This window comes from Myotis yumanensis, unplaced genomic scaffold (genome assembly GCF_028538775.1).
Source record: "Myotis yumanensis isolate MYYU_CA2020_CCGP unplaced genomic scaffold, mMyoYum1.0.hap1 SCAF_8, whole genome shotgun sequence".
Lineage (NCBI taxonomy): Eukaryota > Metazoa > Chordata > Mammalia > Chiroptera > Vespertilionidae > Myotis > Myotis yumanensis.
Genome location: NW_027223759.1, coordinates 63,555,654 through 63,567,213, shown reverse-complemented (window position 1 = coordinate 63,567,213; position 11,560 = coordinate 63,555,654).

Genomic DNA, 11,560 nt, shown 5'->3' with positions numbered 1-11,560 from the left:
CAGCAGCAGGAAGCACAGAGCACATTTTGAGTGAGAGGTTCTGGATAGTAGAATCACTTGGGGAAGCATTTTTTAAATACCCATGCCTGAGCTTCTTCCCAGACCAAATCAACCAAAATCCCTGAGGTTGGGGCCCAGGCATCACTACCCACCTCCATCTCTAATGTGTAGCCAGCGTAGAGCACCATTGCTTTAAGGCCTCCCTGCCACTTCCTTCCTGGCTTGGTGATATTGAAAGGCTGTTCAAATTCATTTTCCCCAGGGATTCAGTGTGGTGGATGTTCTTCGCCTCCCAGAATTGTGGTCGGTAGCAGGGGAAGTCCATGGGCACAGAGAGTTCAGCAGAGTGAAGGGCTCAGAAAATGGTAAATTCTATTTTGAGCTTGGGTTAGCAATTGAGGAAAGATCCTGGAGTGTAGAGATGAAGTGAGAGATAAAATTAAAAACAAAATCTAAGAAAATGAAATAGCAAGCCATGGATTAGGAGAAAATTTTCATAATACGCATATCCAGTGGGGGACCCAGAATATAGAAAGAATCATAAACAACCCAATAGCAAAGGATCAAAAGACTTGAACAGACACTTCACAAAAAGAGATATAAGATCAACCAATAAGTGCATGAAAATATTCAACACCATTAGTCATTAGGAAAATGCAGATTAAAATTGCAATGAGAGATCACACCCATTGCAATAGCAGGAATTCAAAAGATTGATAACGCCAAGTGTTGGTGAGGATGTGGAGCAATTGGAACATTGTGGATAGGCATGTAAAATGGTACAATCACTTTGTACACCTGTTTGGTAGCAGTTCCTGAAGTTAAGCATATACTTACAATACAACTCCAATTCAAACCCAGGAGGAATGAAAAGATATGTCTACAACAAGACTTCTGCATGAATGTTGACTTCATTTATAGAAAAACACTTGGAACAACCCAATGTCTACCAACTGGTGAAAGGATTAATAAACTGTGGTGTGCTACTCAGTCTTAAAAATGAATGAGCTACTGATACAACCTAGATAAATTTCAAAATCATTATGTTGTGAGAAAAAATCCTGACACTGAAGATTTTATTCTGTTTGATTCCATTCATATGAAGTCCAAACCAAACAAATCTAAGCTATGTATGGTGATAGGAAACCAGTCAGTGGTTATGTCTGAGTGGATGGTTGGGAGTACCTAGAAAGAGGCCTGAGAAAATTTCTTGGGGATAAAATCTTCTATTTCTTGTTGGGGTGATAGAGACATGAGATGGGCATTGGTCAACTTTTACAATTAAACTTGTGTGTTTTAATGTATGCAAGTTATACATCAATAAGAAAGAGTTGGAGGAAAAGAAACAATAAAATTTCATACCAGAGACCCTATGTGGATGGGTGCAAAGAATGGATACCGGAAGATAGATGAATGCGCGGCCAAGCTCACCACCAGCTGTTTTGCTTGAATCAGAGAAGGTGTCTGTGCCTAAGGGGAGGTGTAAAGCATATTTACTTGTCATATTAATCAAGGATATGTGCCCTCCACAGAGGACTGTGATCTGCTTTCTGCGCTTTCCATTCCCCAAGGGTTGTGTAAATAAAATCTTTGGACAGGGCCAAATGATTCCATGTGGGTTTTCAACTTATATATTTACCAGAGGCGAACTATTAAAATATGATGTCTTAACCCAGCCAGCAAGTTAACTCACGAGCAAACCTGAAGAGGTTCCAACTGGCCAAAGAATGGACAATTTGAGCCGCTGAGGATGATGACTACAGTGGACAGAAGCACATCAGCTCTGTGCAAATGCATGAGCACGCAATCATATTAATCCAGCAATGACCACAAAAGTAAATCTAATTTGTCACCATTGGAGGGTACTGGGAAACTGGGCCATTATTTTGAAAAGTGTAAATAAAAGGAAGGAATTAACCATTTATCCTGCCTTCTCTTTACTCACTGTACTACCGCGTAACGCAAAGACAAGGAGAAGTTTACTTTTAAAGAAGTATTTCAGCTAATAAATGAAGAAAGAATAGTGGATTTTGAATATCACAGTTTGGGACCTGAAAGTATTGTTAGCTGTTAACATGACAAAAAGGACAACCAGACATTTTTTACCTCCTAATGGAAGCACACACTACCATCTAGCAGGCACTCCTGCCGAAAATATCTAGCCTGAGTCTGACTAAGCCCAGAGACCTAAGTACCCAAACAGAAAAAGGAAGAACTTGTTAAATGACACCCATGGGATGCAATCAGCAAAATCCAGACTTGGAAAACTGTAGGACAATCTGTTTTTCTTTTTAACAAATTAATTGTAAGAAAAAAACATGGAAGGCAACTTATAGATTAAAAGAGATTGTAAACACATGTCAGCCAATTGCAATGTTTAAAATGTGGACTTCATTAGAGTCCAATTCAAACAAGCTGTAGAAAAAGCATGCCATTTATGAGACAATTGGAATTGTGGATATTTATGAGATATTTGATAATTTTAATCTATTGACATTGCAATTATATATAAAAAGGAGTCCTTATATTTTTTGAGATTGATATTGAAAAATGTACAGATGAAATAATATTAAATGTGGGATATGCTTCAACATAATATGGGAGGAGCAAGTGGATGGGGTTATAGGATGAAATAAGATTGACCATGAGCTGGTACATACTCCTCATGTTTAAGTCAAGGCAGTGTACAGAGGAATTCATTATTCCATTGGGCCTACTCTTGTCTGTATTGGAAATTCTCCATAATAGACATTTTTTAAAAAAGGTATGGGACAAGGTTTTGATAACAGTATTACCTTGTTTGAGTATAGTTGTTATGGATCCTGATTAATTCTCAGCATTGATAGGAAAAAAAAATATGCTTAAATATCTCTGTCAAAATGTAAATGTACCATTAGATACATAGAAATAAAATATATAGTTTTTAAGTAAGGGAGGCATTCTGCAGTCTATTCTATGGCTTCTTTGTCTCTGGATCTATTTTGTTCATCAGTTTATTTTGTTCATTAGATTCCACATATGAGTGAGATCATGTGATAACTGAGGCAAAAGATATAGGATCCTTGAAAATCCAGTTAAAGAAAGAGGGAAATACAAGAACATCTCACTGAGAAAGCTTTCTTGTGCTTAGTTAATTCCAGGTGATTATTTGTGTAAAGAGGACCCTGTATGTTTGTGCACGCAAGAAAAATGGATGCCCAGACTGTTGACTCTGCACAGGATTTCAGTGGGAATAAAGGCAGATTTCCATCTTATTTATTTGCTCTTATTTAAATTTTTAATATGAATGTATTGGTTTATGGAACTTTATTAAGTATTTAAAAGACATGACAAATTTCAGCCACACATGGGGACTGGTTGGCATTGGATTTCTAACTCCGTTCCCTGGGGCAGGGCCCAGCTGCCACCTGTTCACTTCTGCCCCAGGTGATTCCATGCAGGTAGATCAGGGATCGCACTTGGGGAAACTGAGTCCCGGGGTTAGTGGGAAAGAGGGAGGAGCAAGGTGTCTGGATGACAGGCTATTGTCAGCAGAGAGAAGAATCTCCCGGCCCTCTGTCCCTGGGTCCCTGACATCTCCTGGCTCAGCCTGGAACTCGGTAGGTTCGACAGACATTTCTTGCCGATACAAATAAATGTGCAAGTGAACAAGTGGGTGGGAACTGGAGCAATGGAAAGCGATTACAAGTCCCAGCATAAGGACAAGGAGGGGACTGCTGCGCTGAGTGGAGGGGAGTGTCCTGGAGTAGGACAGATTCACGTGATGCAGGAATTACTGATAAGACACAACCCTGCCAGCAGGATGGTGCTAAGCTTCCATTTCACCATCTCTGAAACAAAGACAGGGACAGTATCCACATCACGGGCTTCATAAGGATAACACATGTGTTTCATACAGGGTCATGTATGAACTGCTCAGCAGGGTTAGCGCCCATTAACTGTATCATTCATATTACCACTTGCATTGTTATTAATGTGTTGAATTGACTCTGCAGGCCCTCAGTAAATGTGCAGGAGGTCTGTAAGTGTTGGCAGTCAAGCAGGAGGAGGTGAGATCGCTGAATGACAACAGCTCAAAGATGAGGGATTTTAAATAAAGCCTGTCGACAGTGAGGGCCTGGAAGCCTCAGGGCAAGGTCAGGAGAAAGCCGTCCACCTCCCAGCCCCAGAAACTCCTCACAGAAGAACGCCCCTTCAGAGCATTCAGGGAAGTCAGACTGGTTAGGCTTGCAGGTGGAGTCAGTGCTCTGGGAAAACAGAGACATGGTTCCCTTCCCCCTGCCCTTCTTTATCACCAATCTGATTCTCAGTGACACAGACGATCAAAATCCTCACTCTGGTCATTCTTCCAATGCTTGGACACTAGGATTATGGGGATTTGCTGTGGCCAGTGTGGCTCAGTTGGTTGGGCATTGTCCCATACGCCAAAAGGTAACAGGTTTGATTCCAGGTCAGGACACATATGTAGGTTACAGGTTCAATCCCTCGTTGGGGCATGTATGGGAGGTAACCAATCAATATTTCTCTCTCTCTATTTCTCTCTCTCTCTCTCTCTCTCTCTCAAATAAATAAACATATCTTTGGGTGAGGATTAAAATTTTTTTAATATTATGGAGATTTGCTGAAACCTGTAATTTGGAATTTGAGATTCATACTCTGAGATGGCCAGTTTGATTTTCATGAGAAAGATCCATGAGATGCTAAGGTTTGTCCGTTCGTTTGATTTTTCCTTCAAAGAAATATTCCAAAGTCATAGTAATTTAGTTTACTTGTTTGGACATCAAAATTTAGATTGGACTAACTTTTTTTTTAAGCTTTACTAAGATATAATGGACAAGCAATAAACTGAACATATTCAAAGTGTACAATTTGGTACATTTTGACTTACACATACTTGTGAAACTATTACAATAGCTAGGCTGACATTTTATAAAAAATTAAAGTGTAGTAATTGCCCCTTTAAACATATGCTCTCACACACACATAACACAGGCACACTCCAATGTTTTTATATGGTAGGAAGGACTACCCTGATCAGAATTCACCTTTAGGTACATAGGACACGCAGGACTCAAACTCTATTGGTTTACTGGTTTGTTTGTTTTTTTGTTTGGTTTTTTTTTTTTTTAATATATTTTATTGATGCCGAGGCCGGTTTGGCTCAGTGGATGGAGCGTCGGCCTGCGGACTGAAGGGTCCCGGGTTCAGTTCCGGTCGGGGGCATGTGCCTTGGTTGCGGGCACATCCCCAGTGGGGGGTGTGCAGGAGGCAGCTGGTCGATGTTTCTCTCTCATCGATGTTTCTGGCTCTCTATCCCTCTCCCTTCCTCTCTGTAAAAGGTCAATAAAATATATTAAAAAAAAAAATTAAAAAAAAAATATATATATATATTTTATTGATTTTTCACAGAGAGGAAAGGAGAGGGATAGAGAGTTAGAAATATTGATGAGAGAGAAACATCGATCAGCTGCCTCCTGCACACCTCCTACTTGGAGATGTGCCTGCAACCAAGGTACATGCCCTTGGCCGGAATCGAACCTGGGACCTTTCAGTCCGCAGGCCGACGCTCTATCCACTGAGCCAAACCGGTTAGGGCTTGTTTGTTTTTTTAAATATATTTTTATTGATTTCAAAGAGGAAGGGAGAGTGGGAGAGAGAGATAAAAACATCAATGATGAGAGAGAATCATTGATCGTCTGCTTCCTGCACAACCCCTATTAGGGACCGAGCCTGCAACCCAGGCATGTGCCCTTGACTGGCATCAAACCTGGGACCTTTCAGTCTGCAGGCCGATGCTCTATCCACTGAGCCAGACCAGATAGGGTGGTTGACTGGTTTTTTTTTATAATAACTTCTACAATGGTTTTAGATTTACTGAAAAGTTGCAAAGGTAGTGCAGAGTTCCTGTGTCCTCTGTTGGTAACACCTTATATTACTATGGTGTATTCGTCAGAGTTAATGAACCAGTACTTGAAACATTATTATTAGCTAAAGTCCATATTCAGATGACCTTAGTGTTCACCTCGTGTCGTTTTTCTGTTTCAGGATCCCATCAGGGTACTGCATGATACTTGGGCAGCATGGTTTGTTAGACTCCGCTTGGCTTCTCTGTGTTGACCTTCACAGTTTGAGGAGTATTGATAAATATTTTGTAAAATGTCCCATTACTTGGGCTTGTTTAGTGCTGTTTTCATGATTAGACTGGGATTATAGGTCTTTGAGAGGCAGACCCTGGAGACGTGCCATTCTCATCACACCGTTTCAAGGGCACACACTATCAGCACAACTCATCGCAATGATGTAAAACTCGATTGTCAGTGGTGTTTCATATTATATAAAACGTCCAGAATATGTTTCCAAAAGAGATTCTTAAAAGTGTCTACTAGTAGAGTGTAGTGCCTTTTTACAAGACAAGATAAAGTAAATCAATATTTCATTAAGTCTTGTGGTTACAAGGCTTTGTGGCCGCCCTGAGCCCAGTAAGACACAGGAGAGCAAAGGGCCAGCTAGGGAGGGAATTGTGCCCCTTAAATACCTGCACTGACCTAGCTACTTCCTGCACGTGGGTGTTCTCTTCTCCATTAGCTCACAGTATCCTCCAGAGTGGGGACTGTGTCTTTGGATTGGTTTGTCTGCACTCAGCACCAACCCTGAGCTGCTCAGTACTCCACACAGAAGGTGCCCATTTATGCTTGCTAAGTAGCCGAGCAGGTGCTAAATGGCTCGGGATGAGAGAGGACCTGTCTCCTGGCCTCACCTCCTCCTGGTCTCTCCTTCCTTTATGCTTCAGGCACATCTCTGCTGGCAGGAAGAGGGCGAGAACGAACCTGGGATAGGATGCCGGCAGCTTTTGTTGGGTTCTTCGGGGAAGGGTCAAGGGTCAATCATTTTTGTGGGGAAGGGAGGGAGGGAGAAGGACACAGGGAGGTGTTTAGTATTTTGTGGGTTGCACAGTGACCTTGTTTTGTCTCACTTTATAATAGTATCAGAGTGGCAGTGACTGCAATTGGTGTTCCATGAGATCATCCATATCCTAATCTCGGTGTTCCATGAGATCATTCATGTCAAGATTGGTGTTCCATGAGACCCTGCATGTCCTGATGCTGGTGTTCTGAGATGGTTTCTGTCCAGCAGGATAACAACGCGCCTTAGCCGTGAGCATCAGAAGAGTTCTGACAACCTGGAGGCCAGCCCTGAGAGTCAGATAAGAGCGTAGGAGTCAGGTGCTGCCTTTTTCTTTCTCAGTCACTTGGGTCTTCTTTTATTTCTCTTCCAAGAGCTTTGCATCGGTTTTCTCCTTTTGTCCTTACGGCCACCTCATGAGGAAGGCATCTGATCGGTTTGGCCTCTTTGGGATGCAGAGCCTGAGACCAGGAGGTGGTTGGAGCTTGTCTATAGGAAAGTTATCTAAAGGAAGCAGGAGGGAGAAGGCAGGGATGGTAGAAGAGAAGGAGGGAAAGTTGCCCCAGAGAATGTTATGGAGATTGCTGATCTAGGCGAGAGAGCCTTTACTCCCCAGGACCACCAGGAGCACCAAAACACTCCCTCCCCTCCCCGCCCAGATCTTCTGCCCAAGCACAGTGACCTTGTTTTGTCTCACTTTATCATAGTATCAGAGTGGCAGTGACTGCAATTGGTGTTCCATGTTGTTATCCTGCTGGACAGAAGCCATCTCAGAACACCAGCATCAGGACATGAAGGATCTCATGGAACACCAAGGTCAGGACGTGCAGGATCTCATGAAACACCAATGTGGACATGACATGGATGATCTCATGGCCCATTGGCCCACTGGCTCCCAGCTGCCTTTGATGAGGATTGCTGATGGGGACATTGACTTCCCTGACTTCCAAAGCAGGGACCCTGCTTCTTCAGAGAAGGGCCTGAGGCACAGAGATGGAGGCCTGAGGCTGGGAAGCACCTGGCCTGCTTCTCAACAGCAAAATGTTAGCAGGAGAATGAGCCCCCAAAGAACCTTCGGCTCCAGCTGGGGCTGAAACAGAGGCGGGCACTGAAATCATGAGTGAGAGACTTCAACATCACTGCTAACGTACAGAGAGGGAAGAGAGGCTTGGAGAGGTGAATTAACACGTCCAAGGGCACACAGCTACGATCACACAGGCAAGATTGTCACTCAGGCCATGTCTTTAATTCATCTTGTACCTTTTATGCTTTTCTGTCCACCGTTTGGCTGTGTCTTGCTCATGACTTATGGATTCCATTCAATACTCTCATCCTGATGCACTTGCTCCTGGCCCTGCGCCGGAACCCATCATTTTTCACTTGGCGAGGCCCTCAGGGTCCATTTGTCTCCCTTTCCCACTTTCCTCTGAGCCTCGTCATGACAGGCCATGTCCTGAAGTGCTCCTTCCCACCACTCCTCCTCGGCCAGTTCTGTCTCCTAGCAGGTGAGTAATGGCTGATATTCCCGCTTGCGCTGTGAAGCTTGCCCGGATTGGGGGAGGGAGGGAGAATGCTGAGCCTGTGGTTGAGAGGAGCCATGGCTTTCCTCCACCCACATCACATTGCATATGGCGCTCCCGTGGCCTCACTTGTCGATGTTCCAGAGTCCGGTCCGCATTGTCCCCCGCTCGCCCACTGACCTGTCTGTGGTGTCAGACCTCATTAGCCACCTCGGTCTAATGGTTTCATCCAACTGGCCTTCATTAATCTTTCATTTTAGGTTTCAAATCCCTAGAAGTCATGGACCATCTCTGTGCATCTGTCTCAAGAGTCAAGTGGGAAGAGGTTTGCTGACTCTCCCTGCAGCTGAGTCAAATTTTCTGGGTCGGGTCAAGAATCAGTGGACAGAGAGGTACAGCAGCTGGGGCTGTGGTATCAGATGATACACAGGACTGTCCCTGGTCCAGTGTCTATTTTATCAGCTCCTTGAGCTGCATAACCATGGATGTGTTCCTTCCTTTCTGCCCCCAAAGTGTGATTGCTGGTGAGGTCTGAGTACACATGTGTCTGGGGACGTGTGGCAGCCTCCTGCATCACTCACTGGCCGAGAAGGTGAACAGGGATGGCTCGTACCCACTGGGCTTGGACATGGGCAGTTAGTTAGGAAGGGGGACAACTGATGGCCTGAGTAATAAGGGTTGCTGTAGGAAAGCCTGGGAACTTAGAAAATGATGGAGAAGCTCTGTAAGTCCAGGGAACTGAGTCCAGAATTTGAGATCAGAAAGGAGGCAACAGAAAAACAAAACAAAACAAGGTTCCAGCCAGCAGCTGGAGTCAGCATTCAGAGCATTCTAGAGACAGGCAACAAGAGCAGCAATAAGGAATGGGCTTAGACAGACGGGCAGAGCGAAAAGGCCCCTCATCATGGCTCCCTCCTCTGCAGGGGCGTGGATGGGCTGGCCAGCACGTGCCTGCAACCAGAGACAGAGCTGGGGGACATCCCTGACTCAGGCAGAGAAGAGGGCAGCTGGGCCTGTGGCTCTGCAGGCCTTTGGGTCTTCTTGGCTTCTTCATCTCCTTGGACATCTTGGTCTGTCCTTCACTCCACCGAGACCTCTCCTGGGCAGCTTACTGTGTCTGGCCATGCCGTTTGTTGTCTGGAGGTGGGCAGAGTTTGCAAGGAGGCAGCTGGTAGGTGCCAGCAGAAGGTGGAAGCAGAGCCTGGGGTCAGAGATGGAGAGGGCTGGACACTGGTGTCCAGCTGTGTCCAGAAAGAATTTTTGCTGATCCTCTAGGGCTCAGCTGCCCAATGTCCATTAGAGCTCAGAGCCAAAGTGCCTTGGCAGTTTCAGCAGTATTAATGGTACCGAAGAGAAAATGGGGTCAATGCAAGAGAGTAAAGTACTGGCACACTGACTAGCACTCCTGTTAAAGAATTTGGAAAAGTCCAAGCGTTGCTGAAGCAGTTTAATACTTTGTAATAAATATTGAAGGGAGGTCATTGGGAGAGTGAAAAGTAGGGGAGGAAATGCCCCCAGGCAAATATGCAGGCTTCGTTTTCAGTTCACCACTTCTTGTTGGAGCCTCAATCCTTGCATCAGTCTCCCACCCATGAGCGTCAGTGACATCAGCAAACATGGGTTGAGCACCTACTCTGTGCGCAGCATATAGGCAGACACTTAAGATGCAAAGAAAGAAGTGAGAACATCCTGCCCTCAAGGGACTCACAGTTGCGATAGGAAGGAGTCAATGTAACTCTTACAAGGGAGCCTAGACCAGGTCTAGGTGAGGGACTGGATGTTGTTGCTGCGGCTGTTGCCTTGTGTAACAGACGGAACAGTGTTTTGCCTTTCATTCAGTATTGTTCTTGGCTGACCGCTTCCATCATGTGACTGCTTTTTCTGGCCACAGCAGCATGCTGGACAGGGTCCTTAGTGGCCCACACTGTCGTTAGAAGCATCGGGGCAGGAACATTGGGCAACTTACTCATCCTCTCTGACCCTCAGTTTGCTCATCTGTAAAGCAAGACAGTTGGACTCTTGAGTGGATCTTATCAAAGGCCTTTTAAAGGCTAGGAGAGCGGTGCTTCTCATACTCTAACATGCAGTTGTCTCACCTGGGGTTCATGTGAAAATGCAGGTTCTGCCCTGGCCAGTGTTGCTCAGTGGTTGGAGCATCTGCTCACACACCAGAGGGTCACAGGTTCAATCCTCAGCCCTAATTGGGGCGCTTGAGGGAGGCAACCAATGTGTCTCTCTCACATCTCTCTCTCTCTCTCTCTCTCTCTCTCTCTCTCTCTCTCTCACACACACACACACACACACACACACACACACACACACACACACTCTGTCTCACTCTCCTACCCTTCTATTCTCTTTAAAACTCAATGGGAAAAAAATATCCTCAGGTGAGGATTAACAGAGAAAAGAAAAAGCAGTTTCTGACTCAGTAGGTCTGGTTGGGCCTGAGAGTCTGTGCTCTGGCTGAGGTCCCAGGCGATGCTGATGCTGCTCCATGGACTGCACTTTGAGTAGCAGGAAAGATCACATCACACGATATAGTGGGAAGATGCAAGGCTTTCCATTAAATAGCCCTGCGTTTGAAGTCCAGTGCTGCTCTGTGTGGTCTTGGACACATTCGGAAACGTCTCTGAAGCTCAGTTTTCTCATCTGTTAAATGGGGACAATACCACCCTCCTTGTTGGAGCCTCATTCCTTGTGCAAACTCTCCCACTCACCCTCCTGTGTGGTGGGATAAATTAGATCATGTTTGCAAAATGGGTCACATAATGTTCGTATGTAGAAAGCATCCAACAATTGACAGGTGCTCCCCGCCCCTCCCTCCCAGGGACCTCTCCACACCTTCACCACCACCACCATCACTGAACACACACAGCATCTGTTCAGCTCTCAGGCCTCCCAGGGGAAGTCCCTGGGTCTGGGTGCATGGTGTTGACTTCGCATGTGTTTGGCTGCTACCAAGGGGCAGGATCTGCCCCGAGCTCTTCTGAATTAAACATCCCGATGGTGGCTCGGGCTGGCCTCGGGGTGAGTGTGGCTCAGGCTGGCCTCGGGGTGAGTGTGGCTCAGGCTGGCCTCGGGGTGAGTGTGGCTCAGGCTGGCCTCGGGGTGAGTGTGGCTCGGGCTGGCCTGGG